Source organism: Elephas maximus, chromosome 24, assembly GCF_024166365.1.
Source record: "Elephas maximus indicus isolate mEleMax1 chromosome 24, mEleMax1 primary haplotype, whole genome shotgun sequence".
Taxonomy (NCBI): Eukaryota; Metazoa; Chordata; class Mammalia; order Proboscidea; family Elephantidae; genus Elephas; species Elephas maximus.
Genome location: NC_064842.1, coordinates 54,603,258 through 54,620,057, shown reverse-complemented (window position 1 = coordinate 54,620,057; position 16,800 = coordinate 54,603,258). Strand labels below are relative to the sequence as shown.

The following is a 16,800-nucleotide window of genomic DNA, read 5'->3' as shown; positions in this document are numbered from 1 at the left end:
GACAGCGTGGTATGCTATACTAAGTGGTACTTCATGTCCCTAGTTTAATTTCAGTTTTGCACAACATGCCTCAGCTTAACATAATGATTTTTTTTGTTTTGTTTTGGTTTAGAGACCAGGAGATTTATTATCTGTGGGCACTGGACATTATATATGTTTAATTCTTGTTCTATTTTTAAAAGGTTCAATCTTTTTTTCTCAAAAAACATTGTTAGGGAAAATCATCGCCCAATAAATAATATGTTTATAAATTTTATTTAAACATTTGCCAGTATAAGGAAACATTAGTTATAATGTCAGTATTTACATGTCCCAGTAGGTGAATCCACAATGTGTTTTCATTTATTTATATTGCATTTAGCAACAGGCATTTTGTATAGAACAAATTAAAGAGCCCTGGTGGTGCAGTGGTTAAGAGTTCAGATGCTAACCAAATGGTTGGCAGTTCGAATCCACTGGCTGCTCCTTGGAAACCCTAGGGGCAGTTCTGCTGTGTCCTCTACGGTCACCATGAGTTGGAATCAACTCCACTGGCGATGAATTTGGGTTTTTTTTTTTTTTTTTTGAGGTGCAATGGTTAAGTCCTTGGCTGTTAACCAAAAGGTCAGTATTTGAATCCACCAGCTGTTCCACAGGAGAAAAGACCTGACAATCTGCTCCTGTGAAGATTACAGCCTGGGAAACCCTATGAGGCAGTTCTGCTCTGTCCTACAGGTAGTCATTATGAGTTGAAATCAACTCCACAGCACATAACAAATCATACAACAAAGTATTCTCTAGTTATTTTTCATGAGATGGTAAACTGGCATGAAATAAGTTTGTAGTAGAGGAAAGATAATGCCGAAGAGGAGGAAGAACTGAGCTTTTCAGAATTCTGTGTTGTTAGACTTTAGTCTCTTATTCATCTTTGCATTTTCTCACATATATATTAAAGCAGTTAACCTCCTCTCTCTCCAAAAAAAAAAATAAATAAATGAATGAATAAAATAACTCTGAGCTAGGAGTTTGAAGGAAAAATAAAGAAGAAAATGCAACAATAAGATAACTACTTGCTCCGTTTGTTGTTATTAGGTGCCCTCAAGTTGGCAGTCCTGCACCATCCTGCACCTTTAAGCCTGTTGTTGTAGCTACTGCTAGGTTTATGGACTCACCAGCGAACTCCTTGCTTATTGCAAAAGGTTAAGGCAAACAAACAGCTTCTCCCTGAGTGTAAGCAGTCACTGTGTATGGTGGCACTGAGCACACAATACTGAGGTGTCCCTCAGAATTTCCTGGCTGAATTGTACATAACTCATAAGCAGTGCTATCTCTAATGCAATTAGTTTAGATCCTGGGGCTTCGAGCTAAAATATTTTAACCACAAAAAATATACGTATAAGGCACTAACCAATCAAAAGGAACTATAATAAAAATGTATCCGTTTCTGCCTTCCCTGTCCAGTAACACCCTTTAATAAAGCACTAAAATCTCTCTGAACTATAGACATCTACACTCTATACAAGTAGACTTTCTTGCAGGATAAACAGTAGAACAAAATGATAGAGAGAAGATGCATTTTTTGTATACAATATGTAAAAAATTTTAAAACTTTGCCGAGAAGTTATGATCTGTAAAAGATATGAAAGCTGTTACATCGATTCTTATAATGGTAGCTGAGAAATGAATCTGTTTTTTTTTAGTTGTTTAACTACAAATCAGGAAATCAAAAATATGCAAACAGCAATTACCCTTTGCTGTCCTTCTTATCTCAAATATTATTTCAACAGACTCTAAAAGTAAGATTTTAACTATTATTATTAATGTAGAAGCAAGACTTTTCTCACAGATAAGCACCGAGAACATAATATGGACATAATATGGACATTGATGAATCTCAGTTCAATAAATGTTTCTTGAATGAGTAAATGAATGAATAATTTAGATTTTCTCTATTTTCTAGTTCTCTATTAAATATTTCTGTTTCCCCTGCCATCTACCTGTTTTCTTTAGCACTTGCTCGCATGCTTACTACTTTCATGTCCATATGGGTCTTTTTAAATCGATTGCTGTGTTAAGTACCTGAAGGAAATACCATTACCTTTTATTTTGTCTTTGGGAAGAAGCTGGTTTTGTAGAAAGGCAGTATTGAGTTGTGCATGAGAATATTATACAGTATGTTCAAATACCAGCTCAGTGTTCATGTTCATAGTTATTTTTCTTCTTCCCGTGCTTCACTTTCTTTTTCTGTAAAATGGAGGAAATACGGGTACCTGCCTCATAGCTCTCCTGTGAGCCTAAATAAGTTAATTTAAAATGTTTAGAGAAGATAAGGTGTTTAGAAAAGTACCTGGAGCATAAAAAGTACTCAATAATTATTAGCCACTATATGACACAGTTGTGGAGTCCCTGGGTGGTGCAAACAGTTAACCAGTCAACTACTAGCTAAAAGGTTGCCAGTTCAGACTGACCCAGAGGCATCTCAGAAGACAGGCCTGGTGCTGCTTTTCTGAAAGGTCACAACCTTGAAAACCCTATGGAGCAGTTCTACTCGGCACACGTGTGGTCACCATAAGTTGGGATCAACTTGACAGTGACTAACAACAACAACATGGTACAATTAGGTCTTTGTAAAAATACCTGTCTATTACAAAATTAAAATATAAGAAGTAATGAATAAATCAATATCTATGCTTATACCCAATGAATAATTATTTTTAAGTGTAAACTTAAAAGAAACCTTAACATTAGCTTTCAGTTAAACTCAGAATATAACCAAGTTCTTACTATTACGATTGGTCATCTATGCATTATTTTGTCTTACTTCTATTTGAATTACAGGCTATTTCTTCATGAAAATTTTTAGATGATCACAGGCCCTGGGTGAAATTAGAATGGTTCATATTTACTGCATTTTTAAAGTTACTGAAATTTTTTTCAAGTGCTGGGATCACAGTGGTTAAGCATTGGGCTGTTAACCAAAAGGTCTGCAGTTCGAATCCACCAGCCACTTCTTGGAAACATCTATTGGGTGGTTCTACTCTGTCTTACAGGGTCTCTATGAGTCAGAACAAACTCGACGGTAACAGATTACACATATATACACATATACATACATAGGAGCCCTGACTGTGCAGTGAGTAAGCACTCTGCTGCTAACCAAAAGGTTGATGGTTTGAATCCACCAGCCACTCTTTGGAAGAAAAATGTGGCAGTCTGCTTCTGTAAAGATTTACAGTCTTGAAAATGCTATGAGGCAGTTCTACTTTGCCCTACAGCATTGGTATGAGTTGCGATCAACTCAGTGGCAATGAGTTTTTTAATATATATATCATTGACAGCTGCCAATTCTAACTCATGGCAACCCCGTGTGTTATACAGTAGAACTGCTCCTTAGGGTTTTCTTAATCGTAATCTTTATGAAAGCAAATTGTCAGACCTTTCTTCTGTTTTGCTGCTGGGTGTGTTGGAATCACCAACCTTTACATTAGTAGTTGGGAGCAAACCATTTGTATCACCAAGAGACATTAATCTACCATATTTTTATACAAATAATGAGCACCTTCTGTTTACCAACTGCCCCTCCCCCCAGAGATATTTTCATCTATGCCAATTTTTTTTTACAGGTAGCTGTAAAAAATTAGCATAACATGCTTATGGAAAATACCTCCTGGGGGAAGGGAGCAGTTGGCAAACATAGAAGGCACTCTTTATTTGTGTAAAAATGCAGTAAATACAGAAAAGTAAAGATTCAGCACCACTTAAAATATTTCTTTGTACCCTCTTCCCTCCCCAAAATACACTGGGATCTAATCAAGCCTTTGACATTAACTTCTTTTCTACAGAAAATTAATTAGGGATAAAGGAGCAAGTTAAATGGATGGCATCACAAGGAATACATCTGTCAAATCTGGTAAGAGGTACATTTTACAGAACTGTCCTCATTTCTTCAAAAATCGATGACATGGGGGAAAGGAATGAAGAGGGGACTTAACAAGGCTTGCAGAATAAAATCCTTTCAACAACCAATTATTTTTTTCCTTTTTTAAAAAAATTAAAACTACGTGTTTTCAGTAATGGAAGTCATTACTGAATTTATGCTATCAAATATGGATTTTGATATATATTTTGTGTGGAACATATGTCCCCAAAATGCATGGGATAGGAAATATGAGGCAAGGATGAAATCATAGTATCTTAGCAATTTTGTGTGTGTGTGTGTGGTGTGTGTGTGTAAAACTTTTCAAAACATGATATAAGAAAAATACAATTGTTGGTTTGCAAAACCAGGATAATGCCTATACTATATTTTCAAACAACATGAGAATATACAAAGTGAGCAAATTACCTAATTCAAGTGTCCTGTGCAAACAGGTAAAACCAAAGGAATTTGTGTTTGTAGAAAATCACCACTACAGAGAATTATTTCTTACTGCTAAAATAGTGCTTACAGGTCAGAAACAAGAAGAGCAGTCCTGAAAGATTGGAAGGCAGTAACTGACAGCTGAACCCTGGTGCCTTTACCCATGTATACAATCAATGGCACTGCAGAATCAATGGCAAATAAGAATGAACAGGGCCTAAGAGTAACGTATAGGAATTTGTGTCTGTGGAAAATCACTACTACAATAAATTATTTCTTACTACTAAAGTAGTACTTACAGCTAAGAAACAAGAAAAGCAGTCCTGGAGGATTCGAAGACAACAACTGACAGCTAGCTGATCCCTGGTGCCGCTAGACATGCATAAAATCAATGGTGCCTTAGAATGAATGGTGAATAAGGATGAATGGGAGTCTAAGAATAACTTATTCTATTGAGAAGCACATTCTCAGGAGCACACAGGAACCAGGAAATATACTTAGGAGGCTTATATTCCAGTGAAAACCAAAACAGACAAAAGTTTTACAAAGCCATGCCTCCAGAATACAGCACCTAAAACAATACCCTTCCAACACGGTGATATTCCACCACCGCCATTTCTTCAGTTTTGCGCAGTTAAACAGGTCCACACCTGGCGACAGCATGTGCTGAAATCAGGAAAGAAGCTTCCCAAAAAACACGAGAGCCCAAAAATGTTTGTGGGCTCATTCTGTCCCAAGATTCATGAAAAGGAAAACTACCTAATGAAATGAGTACAATGTCTTTGGATCTTAATTTTTAATTAAAAAAAAAAAAATTTTTTAGACTTTTAAAAATTTAATGTGGCTTGGATAAAAAAAAGAAAACTTTGCCATCAGTCGATTCCAACTCCTAGCAACCCTGTAGGACAGAGCAGAACTGCCCCCATAGAGTTACCAAGGCTGTAATCTTTATGAAAGTAAACTACCCCATCTTTCTCCCATAGAGTGGCTGGTGGGTTCAATCCACTAACTTTTAAGTTAGCAGCAAAGCACTTAACCACTGTGTCGGCAGGGCCTGGATATAAATTACTATCAGTGAATTGTTTTTAATCTGTATGTGATAATGGCAATTGTGATTATGTTTAAAAAAAAGTCCTTTTAATTTTTAACTTTGGAGATGCATACAGAATTTCTTATAAAACGTTTAAGTGTCAAATAACATGAGACCTAGGTATTAAAACATTAATTCCATAGTTCACCAAAAGGGGGGGAGGTGGGAGGAGGTAGCTAAAACATGTAAAACAAAATATTGACGGTTGTGAAGGTTGGTAATGAATACATTGGGACTAAGGCGAAATCTCTACTGTTGTGTGTGCTTGAAAATTTCATAGTAAAAAGTTTTTAAAAATGAATAAAGATTGAATGTAGGCTCTTTAAGATTAGCTATTATGTCTTTTCAGGCCCTAAACAATTATTTGTACAGAGAATTTAGTAATGACTTGTTAAATTCCATGCATTTTTATGTGCATATTTAGCTTATACTGACATAGTATCAACAGTGGAAAGTTGTGACACGTAGATATTTAAAAATTGATGCTACAGCTGTAAAATCTTTAACAAAGATGACTCCTCTTAGATTAATTTGCTGTAACAATGAGACAGCTGTAACATGGAACTACTGGATTACAAAAGGATTTATACCTTTCAGTTCTATATCTTTCAAAGGTATTAGTATAGAGATGGTCAAGTATGTCTTACATAGAGTAGGAGTTCAAATATTAAAAGGTGGCAGTTGTTCCCTTTTCATTAACTTTAACTGGATTTAAGAAGTAATAATCTTTTTAAACTTGAGAATAACTGTGAGCACCAATTTTTACAGCTACATAGGGAAACTGGAATCTGTATAGAGAAATTTCAAGAAAATTTTTGCTATTGTTTGCTGTTCAGTCAATTCCAACTCATAATGACCCTATAGGACAGGGCTGGAAGCCTTATGGAGGAGCCCTGCTGGTGCAGTGGTTAAAGTGTCAGGCTGCTAACCAAAGGCTGGCAGTTCAAAGCCACCACCCGCTTCTTGGGAAAAAGATATGGCAGTCTGCTTCAAGATTACAGCCTTGCAAACCTTATGGGGCAGTTCTGCTCTGTCCTGTAGGGTAGCTATGAGTTGGAATGGACTTGATGGCAATGGGTAACAGCCAAACACCTTAATCTTTGTGCCACCAGTCTCTTTTCAAGAAACATAGGCCACTCAAAATTCATTAAACAAAAGGGTAGAAAAAAAAATCATAAAGTATTTTACATGCAAATGCTTTTGTAGCTTTATCTTATTCTTCAATTTATTTTCAGGTAAGTATTCCATAAATAAAAATTCATATTTATCTCACTTGATTTTTGAATAAAAAAAACTGTCAAGAAAAGCAAAGCAAATCTGCTTATTTTAAATAGTGTTTAGTCCATTTATAATGCTCTATTTATACCAACTGCTGACATTGCAAGAAAACTTGAGGACACTTTACCCCAGGGTGGGTATCTAGTTATACAGTAGTCATGCTTCTTTGAATTTAATTTGTCAAAGAAATAACAGAAAGGACAGCAGGTGTTTTTGTCTAACCCCATTGGTTATTATTAGAGATATTACAAAACTATGAAAATTAATGTTGACATACCACTTCAAAAGCTAATTTTCTTGAGTGTGTGACATGCCATAGCATATCTAAAATGTGTGTATTCCCACTTGCCAGAATAACACAATATTTATTAGAACCTTTGGTTCTAAAAGCAGATGCTGTCGACTTTAATCAATTTTCAGCTATTAATGGTGGCTTTTAACTAAAAAAAAAAAAAAAAAAAATTTTTTTTTTTAACTACATTTGGGAAAGGCAGATACTTTGAATTAGTATTTTTTTAGGAGCAACATGACAATTATTCTTAGGAGAAATTTAAGGTTGCCAGAATCCATTGCAGCGTAGCATAGATGCTAGATAAAAATTACCAACTCTAAGCAGTACTGCACAGAGATTTAGGAAACAATTTCGTTTTTCCTTTGGTCTTACACTACACAAGAGGCAATGAGCGGTGACTATTCTTAGTGGCATGAAATGAACGGTGAATGGATTAGCAAAGGAGAGATGCATCTCAAAACTCTCCAAATAACTGCCAGGTTTTTGAGGTAATACATTTGCTTTCTTTCTTGAAGAAATGTATGCATTTACTTCAAATTTTATTTTCCTATTAATATCATGTCAAAGCCACCTATAAAACTATAAAGAAGATGTTCGTAAGATTCTTTGTATTCACCATATTTTATGTGTGTTCAAAGTCATTAAACAAACTATTCTTAAGTAAACAAATAGTAAATAGCCCAGTAAAGCTACGGTAAGAAGTGATCTATTGCCCCAGCTTTTCCATGGCTACCACGGACTATGGCTTCTCAGAGATCCTTTCTTACCCACCCAAGGAGTCTTTCGGATGATGCAAATATTTAACACTTGGCTGCTAACCCAAAAGTTGGAGGTTCAAATCCACCCACAGATGCCTCAGAAGAAAGGGTAGATAATCTCCTTCCAAAAAAATCAGCCACTGAAAACCCTGTGGAGCACAGTTCCACCCTGACACAGGTGGAAGTGCCATGAGTGCTCTACTCTGCCTCCACCACCAGTTGCTGTGACGTCAGTTTTGACTCATGGTGTCCCAACGTGTGTCACAGTAAAACTGTTCTCCCTAGGATTTTCAAATGGTTGACTTATCGAAAGTATATCGCGAGGCCTTTCATCCGAAAGGCCCTGGGTAGACTTGAACCAATAACCTTTCTGTTAGCACCCAAGCACTTAACCATTTGCAACACCCAGAGACTTTTATTCCCCTGATTTTTAAGGCGAACGCACTCTCAGAGCTTCTCTATATCTCCTGCATGAAGGGAGCACGGACGTTGAGGGAGATGGTGGGGGAAAGAAATTTCTAAGTTCTTTTTTTTTTTTTTAATTGTTTAGCTTTGATTTATATTGCTAATAACAAGTAAAAGCATAGAAGACTCTTTCCCATATTCGTCTTTTCTTTAAGAGACTGTGGACAATAAAGAGCTCAGATACTGATGACAGAATAAGAGATTTTGTCAGTAGTGTACAGGATTAAAATTCATTTCAGGGAAAAGACAGACAGAGGCTATCCAAAACATGTTATTGCAAGAAGCTGAGATCTAGAAATACTTGCCATTTTGCAGGAGTTAGAAACATATTCAAGGATTGACCTTTCTCCCCTTTTCACATTTACTTTATTCTAAAATTTTCTATTAAGACACATTTTTATTCCAAATATTTCATTGTATAAAAAGAAAAAAAAATTAAATAAGGTAGGATTTCAGTAGTTAAACTATAGAACCTAGGGATAGGAGAAGAGAGAGGAAATCAGAATAATTTCTAATGAAGGTATTTCTATTTCACAAAGAAGTGTTCCTCTATATTGAAGAGAAACTACTATAAATTGAATATAGGTAAAACAGATTATACTTATTTGTGTACACAAATGGCTTTTCTAATTTTTATAAATTTTCTGAATTGATTAATTCATTTATTAAGAAGAATGCATATGAGTCAGATATTGTTCTGGATGCTGGAGAATATTACAGTGAAAAAATGAGGTAAATTTCATACTCTAATTGGAGCTAACATTCTAGTGAAGAGAGACAGATTTAACAAACAAAAATGAAAAATAAGTGCTCTAAAAAATAATGAGAGTAAGTGTGATAGGAAGGGTTGTGCAAGCTTCAACCATTTTAAATAAGGTATTCATGGAAAGTCTCACTGAGAAAATATTATTAGCCTAAAGATCTGGAGGAGAATGAGGATGCAACCATACAGGCATGTGGAGAAGAGAGTTCCAGGAACAGAAAACAGCAAATTCCCAGATGCAGAGACAAACAGTTGGTGTTGAATTAAAAAAGAGAAGGTCAGTTAGGCTGGTGTTGAGTGATAGAGGTTAACAGAAATTCAGACAAGGTTAGGCAGTAATAGGGGGCCAAATTATACAAGGACTTAGAGGTCACTCTATGGATTTCCACTTTTGTGTTAGGTAAGATGATAAGAGGATTTTGATCTGAGAAATTACATGACCATGCTTAAATGTTAAGGGAATCACATTATATTGAGGAGAGACCAAAATTGATATATATACAAATACATACACACATCAATAGAATATGGCACACTTATTTCTAAAATATTTGAAAATAGCCAAAAATGGTTGCTTTCTTTAGGATAGTACTACTTTTGGGTTGTTAACTGGGAGCAAATACATCTTATTTGTTGTTGTTAGGTGTTGAGTCAGTTCCACCTCATACCCGTTAACCCATTGCCATCTAGTCGATTCTGACTCATAGCAACCCTATAGGACAGAGTAGAAATGCTCCATAGTGTTTCCAAGGAGTGCCTGGTGGAATCAAACTGCTACCTTTTGGTTAGCAGCTGTAACCTCATAGCGACCCTATATATAACTGAACAAAACACTGCCATGTCCTGCACCATCCTCACAATCATTGTTATGCTTGAGCCCATTGTTGCAGCCACTGTATCTATCCATCACATTAAGAGTGTTCCTATTTTTCACTGACCCTCTACTTTACCTAGCATGATGTCCTTCTCCAGGGATTGGTCCCTTCTTATAACATGTCCAAAGTACTTGAGATGAAGCCTCTCCATCCTTGCTCCTAAGGAGCATTCAGGCTGTACTTCTTCTGAGACAGATTTGTTCCTTCTTCTGGCAGCCCATAGTGTATTCAATATCATTTATCAACACCACAATTCAAAGGCACCAATTTTTCGGTCTTCCTTATCCATTGTCCAGCTTTTGCATGTATATGAGACAATTGAAAATACCAGGGCTTGGGTCAGGCACCCTAGTCCTCAACAGGACACTTTTGCTTTTTAACACTTCAAAGAGATATTTTGCAGTGGATTAATTTCTAGACTGCTCTTTCCATGGGCATTGATTGTAGATCCAAGTAAAATGAAATCCTTGTGACAACTTCAATATTTTCTCCATTAATCATGATGTCGCTTATTGATCCAGTTGTGAGGATTTTTGTTTTCTTTATGTTGAGGTGCAATCCATACCAAAGGCTGTAGTCTTTGATCTTCACCAGTGAGTGCTTTAAGTCCTCTTTGTTTTCAGCAAGCAAGGTTGTATCACCTGCATATTGCAGGCTGTTAATGAGTCCTCCTTTAATTCTGATTGAATAAGTATGGTGAAAGAATACAACCCAGACACACACATTTACTGATTTTAAACCATGCAGTATCTCCTTGTTCTGTTCAAAAGACTGCCTCTAGATCTATGTACAGGTTCTGCATGAGCACAATAAAAAGTTCTGGATATATATCTTAGAAATCTCTATTGTATCCCTTGTGCATATAAAATCAAACCGCTACCATCAAGTTGATTTGGACTCATAGGTACCCTCTGGGACTGAGTAGAACTGCCGCATAGGGTTTACCAGGGTAGAAATCTTTACAAGAAGTAGGCTGCCACATCTTTCTCCTGTGGTGCTGCTGGTGGGATCAAATCACAAACATTTTGGTTGGTAGCTGAGCGCTTAACCACTGTGCAACCAGGGCTCATCTTGTCCATATAAAGAAAAAAACATGGATAGCAGACCTCTTTTATTCATTTATACACTAAACAGACATTGTATTACCAGACTTGTTATACTTACTATAACCTAATTTATAGGTATTGAATTTTTAAGGATATTATGTATGTGGTGTTAGTGTAAAAAAAAAAAAAAAAATAATTATAGAGTATTTGGGTAGGGCCTAGAACAACCAACCTTGAAAAGGAGAGTCAAGTACAACCTTGTTGTTGTTTTTGTTAGGTGCCATCAAGTCAGTTCCATCTCGTAGAAACCCTACATATAGCAGAACAAAACACTGCCCAGTCCTGCGACACCCTTACAGTCATTGCTAAGCTTGAGCCCACTGTTGCAGCCACTGTGTCAGTCCATCTCATCAAGGATCTTTCTCTTTTTTGCTGACCCTCTACTTTACCAAGCATGTTGTCTTTCCCAGGGGACTGGTCCCTCCTAATAACATGTCCAAAGTAAGTGAGATGAAGTTTCGCCATCCTCACTTCCAAGGAAAAACCTGGCTATACTTTTTCCAAGACAGATTCATTCATTCTTCTAGTAGTCCAATGTATATTCACTATTCTTCACCAACACCATAATTCAAATGCATCAGTTCTTCAGTTCATCGATTCTTCTTCAGTCTCCCTTATTCATTGTCCAGCTTTCCCATGCACATGAGGCAATTGAAAATACCATGGCTTAGGTCAGGGACACCTTAGTCCTCAGAGTGACATCTTTGCTTTTCAACTCTTTAAAGAGATCGTTGTTATGCTTGAACCCATTGTTGCAGCTACTGTGTCAATCCGTCACATTGAGGGCCTTCCTCTTTTTTGCTGACTCTCTACCAAGCATGATACCTTTGTCCAGGGGCTGGTGCCTCCTGATAACATATCCAAAATACATGAGACGAAGTCTTGCCATCCTTGCTTCTAAGGAGCATTCTGGCTGTACTTTTCATTGTATTTATTCATTGTCCAGCTTTCCCATTCAAGTACAACCTAGCCCATGCTATGAATGAGAAACTGCATCCCAAAGAGGTTAACAATATATCCCCAAATCACACAACTTCTAAGTCCCCAAACCAGGGTTTGGACAGACTCCATCTAGATTCCAACACCAACCAATGTTTGTCATCATATTACCCATATAACAGGGATGTTCACCCTGATTTTGGTCTTGCCCCTAATTAATGAAGGAGCTAGCAAATTGCTGTCATCTTTATTTTCATTTGTAACAGAGAAAGTTGTTCTACTTAATTCTCGCTGATTCTCACCCAACTTTATTATTCTGGAATCTTAGAAGTCTAAGAGTTGGTTAATGTACCCAATTATGGGTTAATGTACAATACCTTACTAAAAGTGTCTCCTTAAAAGTAAAATATCTGTTTTCAAATTGAAATCTAATTAATTAGGTGTCTTAGACACCTAGTGCTGCTATAACAGAAATACCACAAGTGGATGGCTTTAACAAAGAGAAATTTATTGTTTAGCAGGCTAGAAGTCTAAATTCAGGGTAGCAGCTCCAGAGGAAGGCTTTCTGTCTCTGTTGGATCTGGAGGAACATTCTTGTCATCAATCTTCCCCTGGACTAGGAGCTTCTCAGCACAGGGACCCTGGGTCGAAAGATATACTATTCTTCTGCCTCTTGTTTCTTGGTAGTAGGAGGCCTGCCTGTCTGTATGCTAGCTACTCACTTTTATATCTCAAAAGAGATTGGCTTAAGACACCACTTAATCTTTAGGTTGAGTCTTTTCTCATTAACATAACTGCCAATAATTCTACCTCATTAACATCATAGAGGTAGGGTTTATAACACAGAGGAAAATCACATCACATGACAAAAAGGTGGACAATCACACAACACTAGGAATTATGGCCTAGCCAAGTTGACACATATTTTGGGTGAACAAAATTCAATCCATGGCATACAGTGAGAGAGATTTGGTTTATTTTCCATGTTTCCACTAGTTTTAAATGGTTTGGCGGTTATTTTGGAACTTTATGTTCATAGGCATGGTCTCTGCCGTCTGAACCTACGATCTTTCTAGATAAAGATACTATAATCCAAAGCTCTTTGCGTAAGTGCTCAAAGATGGCAAAAAAAAAAAAAAAAGAACAACAACAACAAAAGAAATGCAAGGATTTGACAGAATTGTTTTTGATGCTTTTATGAAAAAAAATCCTATATTATTTTCTTTTCACACAATGAAAAATGTTTTGAATACTGATTTGAAAGGTGTAGGTTTGATTTAATCCCACATTTTTTCCTGGAGAATGTAATACTTCAGCACAATTCTCACCAAAACAGTTTAAGGCATTGATGTATGGTGATATGCTTCTTTCAATTTAGAGGAACAGAAAGGGGCTGCACTTCAGATCATTTACAGGAGCGAAACATGTGGAAATAAACTGAAATACAAAATAAAGCATTTCTTATAAGAATCCAAATACTCTCCGGAAGACATAGAAAAAAGCCTTCAGATTCACCGGAAGCAGAAAAAGCATACAGTGGATTAAAGACTCTGTATGCATTTATTGAATCTTATTTACTGACTTGTTTCACAATCCAAAATTGCAAACTGATGTATAAACTTTTTGCTGAAGAAACAGAAAGTACTGTGAAATATGCAGGATATGCTTTTTGGCTTATTTGGTGTCATAGTCCAGGAATTAGTAATATAGAAACATAGAAATAGTCAATGATTTCATTAGCTTTTCAATTAAAGTCTTACTATTACTTGAAATTAGAATATGTACTCATGAACCAAGAAAAAAGCACATATTTTCACCATTAATTTTATATAGATTCTAGAACAGTGGCATTACAGAGGTATGGCTAAAAAAAAAAAAAAAGGTTAAAAACTCATGTTTCATTTTTAAAAAGCCTTTTCTTAATATGCCTTCAGTTTTATTTTTAAGAAGCTATAAAAGCTCCTAGGTGTATCTAGTAATACTTGAGGAATCCACATTCACTCCCAAGCTGCTAATATTTTTACTCATATGTTGTTTTAAGTTTAATGTTTTCACTCTTTAGTCAAGTGAAATTGCCTGTCCATTGAGCCAGTAGGCTGAATTTTCTATTTCAGACTAATCACATTTATATATTTTTATTCCACACAAGGCCCAAGAATTTGGCCTGCTTGACTTCAGTTTTTAACAAGTTGCCATGGAGTTAATTCCAACTCATGGTGACCCCATGTGTATCGTAGTAGAACTGTGCTTCATAATGTTTCCAATGACTGATTTTTTGGAAGTGGGCTTGAAATTCAAACCTTCCAGTTAGAAGTCATCTGTTGTTTTGGGGTCCCTGAGTGGTGTACCTAGTTTGAATCCACCCAGAAGCACCTCAGAAGAAAGGCTTGATGATCTAGTTCCAAAAATCAGTCACCGAAAACGCTATGGAGCACAAATGAACTCTCACCCGTATGGTTGCCATTTAGCTTTCATTTTTAGAGTAGCTTAAGACATGTTACTTCTTGCTGCATTCCCTTTAAAACTGTTAGATTTAGTATACAAATTCCTTCCCATTTCTCCACCCCTGAGACTTTCCCATCCACAGTTTCTTGGTATCTCAAGAGCAAGATAAAAGGACATTTTAATTTCAAAGTTTGAGTATATCTCAGAAATTTTTCATCTCATTCCCGGTACTTTGCATTTTACTACAAGAAACAGGAAACCTGATAAGTAGAAATCTAAGTACATAAGGATTTTTCTGTCTCAGATAACAGGAATTCAGGACAAAGAAATTGCTGTCAGTGGTTCAGCAACTTTCTGATATCAAGGCAAGTGTATTCCTTTCTTTCTTTCTCTCTCTCTTTCTTTCTTTCTCTCTCTCTCTCTCCCTCCTTTCCTCCCTCCCTTCCTTCCTTCCTTCCTTCCTTCCTTCCTTCCTTCCTTCCTTCCTTCCTTCCTTCCTTCCTTCCTTCCTTCCTTCCTTCCTTCCTTCCTTCCTTCCTTCCTTCCTTCCTTCCTTCCTTCCTCCCTCCCTCCCTCCCTCCCTCCCTCCCTCCCTCCCTTCCTTCCTTCCTTCCTTCCTTCCTTCCTTTCTTCCTTCCTCCCTCCCTCCCTCCTTTCCTCCCTCCCTTCCTTCCTTCCTCCCTCCCTTCCTTCCTTCCTTCTTTCCTTCCTTCCTTTCTTCCTTTCCTTCCCTCCCTCCCTCCCTTTTTCTATCTTTCATTCTTTCTCTTTTTCTTTGCCTTTCCTTTATTTTCCTTCCATTTTGTTGTTATGTAGTCACAAGATGACTGCTGGCTATAGATCTAGACCTCATTCATGCCCATATTTAGGATAAGAAGATAAAAAGAGATGGGATAAGCCACGGCTCCAGCTTTTTTTCATGAAGAAGAAGTTATCGTAGGCTCCTCCATATCAGACTTCTACTTGTGTCAGGACTGTGCCACACAGCCACCCAAGAAATATTTTGAGTACACTGCTGTAAACAAAAGCAAGGCTCTGTTAGCAGGAAGGAGGGACCTGTGAATATAGAATAGGCAGCTAACAGCATATAAGACACCCCTTGTATTCACTTCCCAGGGCTGCTATAACAAAGTATCACAAATTGAAAGTTATTGTCTTATAGTTCTGGAGGCTAGAAGTCCAAATTTAGGGTATCAGCAAGGCCAACTTGTCTCCAAAGGTTTTAAGGGAAGATCTTTTTTTTTTTTTTTTTTTTATCTCATGCATGTTTTAGGAGCCTCAGGCATTCCTTGCAGCTTCAACATCTCTGTCACTGCATGGCTTTCTTCCGTATGTCTGTCTCTGTCTCTTCAGCTCTTTTATTTGGTACTACTCAAACTGGATCAGGGCTCAGTCCAGTATGGCCACACATTAACTGATAACATCTTCAAAGACCCTATTCACAAACAAGATCATGTTCACAGGTACTAGAGGTTACGACTTCAAATAAATTTTGGAGAGAACACAGCTCAATCCGCGCCACTCATTCTTAAATAGCATTTCACATCGCTATTTCTCACTTACCTCCTCAGCCTTCCCTTTTTCCCTCACATAAATAGATACCTAGCACTCTTAGGTTGGTGGTTCAAACCCGCCATCTGGCTCTGTGGAAGAAAGACTTGGTAATCTGCTTCCATAAAGATTACAGTCAAGAAAACCCTATAAAAACCAAACCAAAACCATTGCCGTAGAGTCGATTCTGACTCAGTGACCCTCTAGCAACCCTATTGGGCAGTTATATCCTGTCACGCAGGGTCACTATGAGTCAAAATTGACTCAGCAGCACCCGACAACAATGTCATTCTCCAATATACTTAAGGTGATTTAAAAATTAAAAATGGAATAGAAATAGGTTTTGACCACCCTACTAAATTTAGATAAGGATATTATTATGGAGCCTGGTGGCACAGTGGTTAAGAGTTACAGCTGCTAACCAAAAGGTCGGCAGTTCAAATCTACCAGTCGCTCCTTGGAAACGACAGGGCAGTTCTACTCTGTCCTACATAGTGGCTATGAGTTGGAATTGACTCGACAGCAACATGTTTTATTTTCCAGCTTTTCCTCATTATTATAAAGTCCAAACTATTTCCCTTCCCTTGGTCTCTTTTTTTTCCCCTCACATCTCCAACAGATCTATTTTTTTTTTTTTTTTTTTTTAAAGGAATGGATTGCGAGGAAAGAAGAAACATGAGGCAGGGGAAAGTTGGGAATAGAAAATACATTCAAATGTAAGCTGTTTTGCTAATTGTTTTATAACCACAACAAACTAGTACAGGGAAGGCCTGTACAAAACACAATAAAGGTTCAAAGTTGGAGGTGTTCCCTTAGCAAGGCTGAAGATTCGTCTCTGGTATTTGGAATTTAGGCTGCAGTCCTTGTTTTTAGATGAATCTAAAAACAAGGTGTGTGGG

The 16,800-nt window shown here is 37.1% G+C and overlaps 1 protein-coding gene across 2 annotated transcripts in view; it reads left to right on the top strand.

The window, feature by feature from the left end:
* BRINP3 (BMP/retinoic acid inducible neural specific 3) overlaps positions 1-16,800 on the top strand; it is a 549,556-nt gene that overhangs the window by 500,425 nt on the left and 32,331 nt on the right. The window lies entirely within an intron of this gene.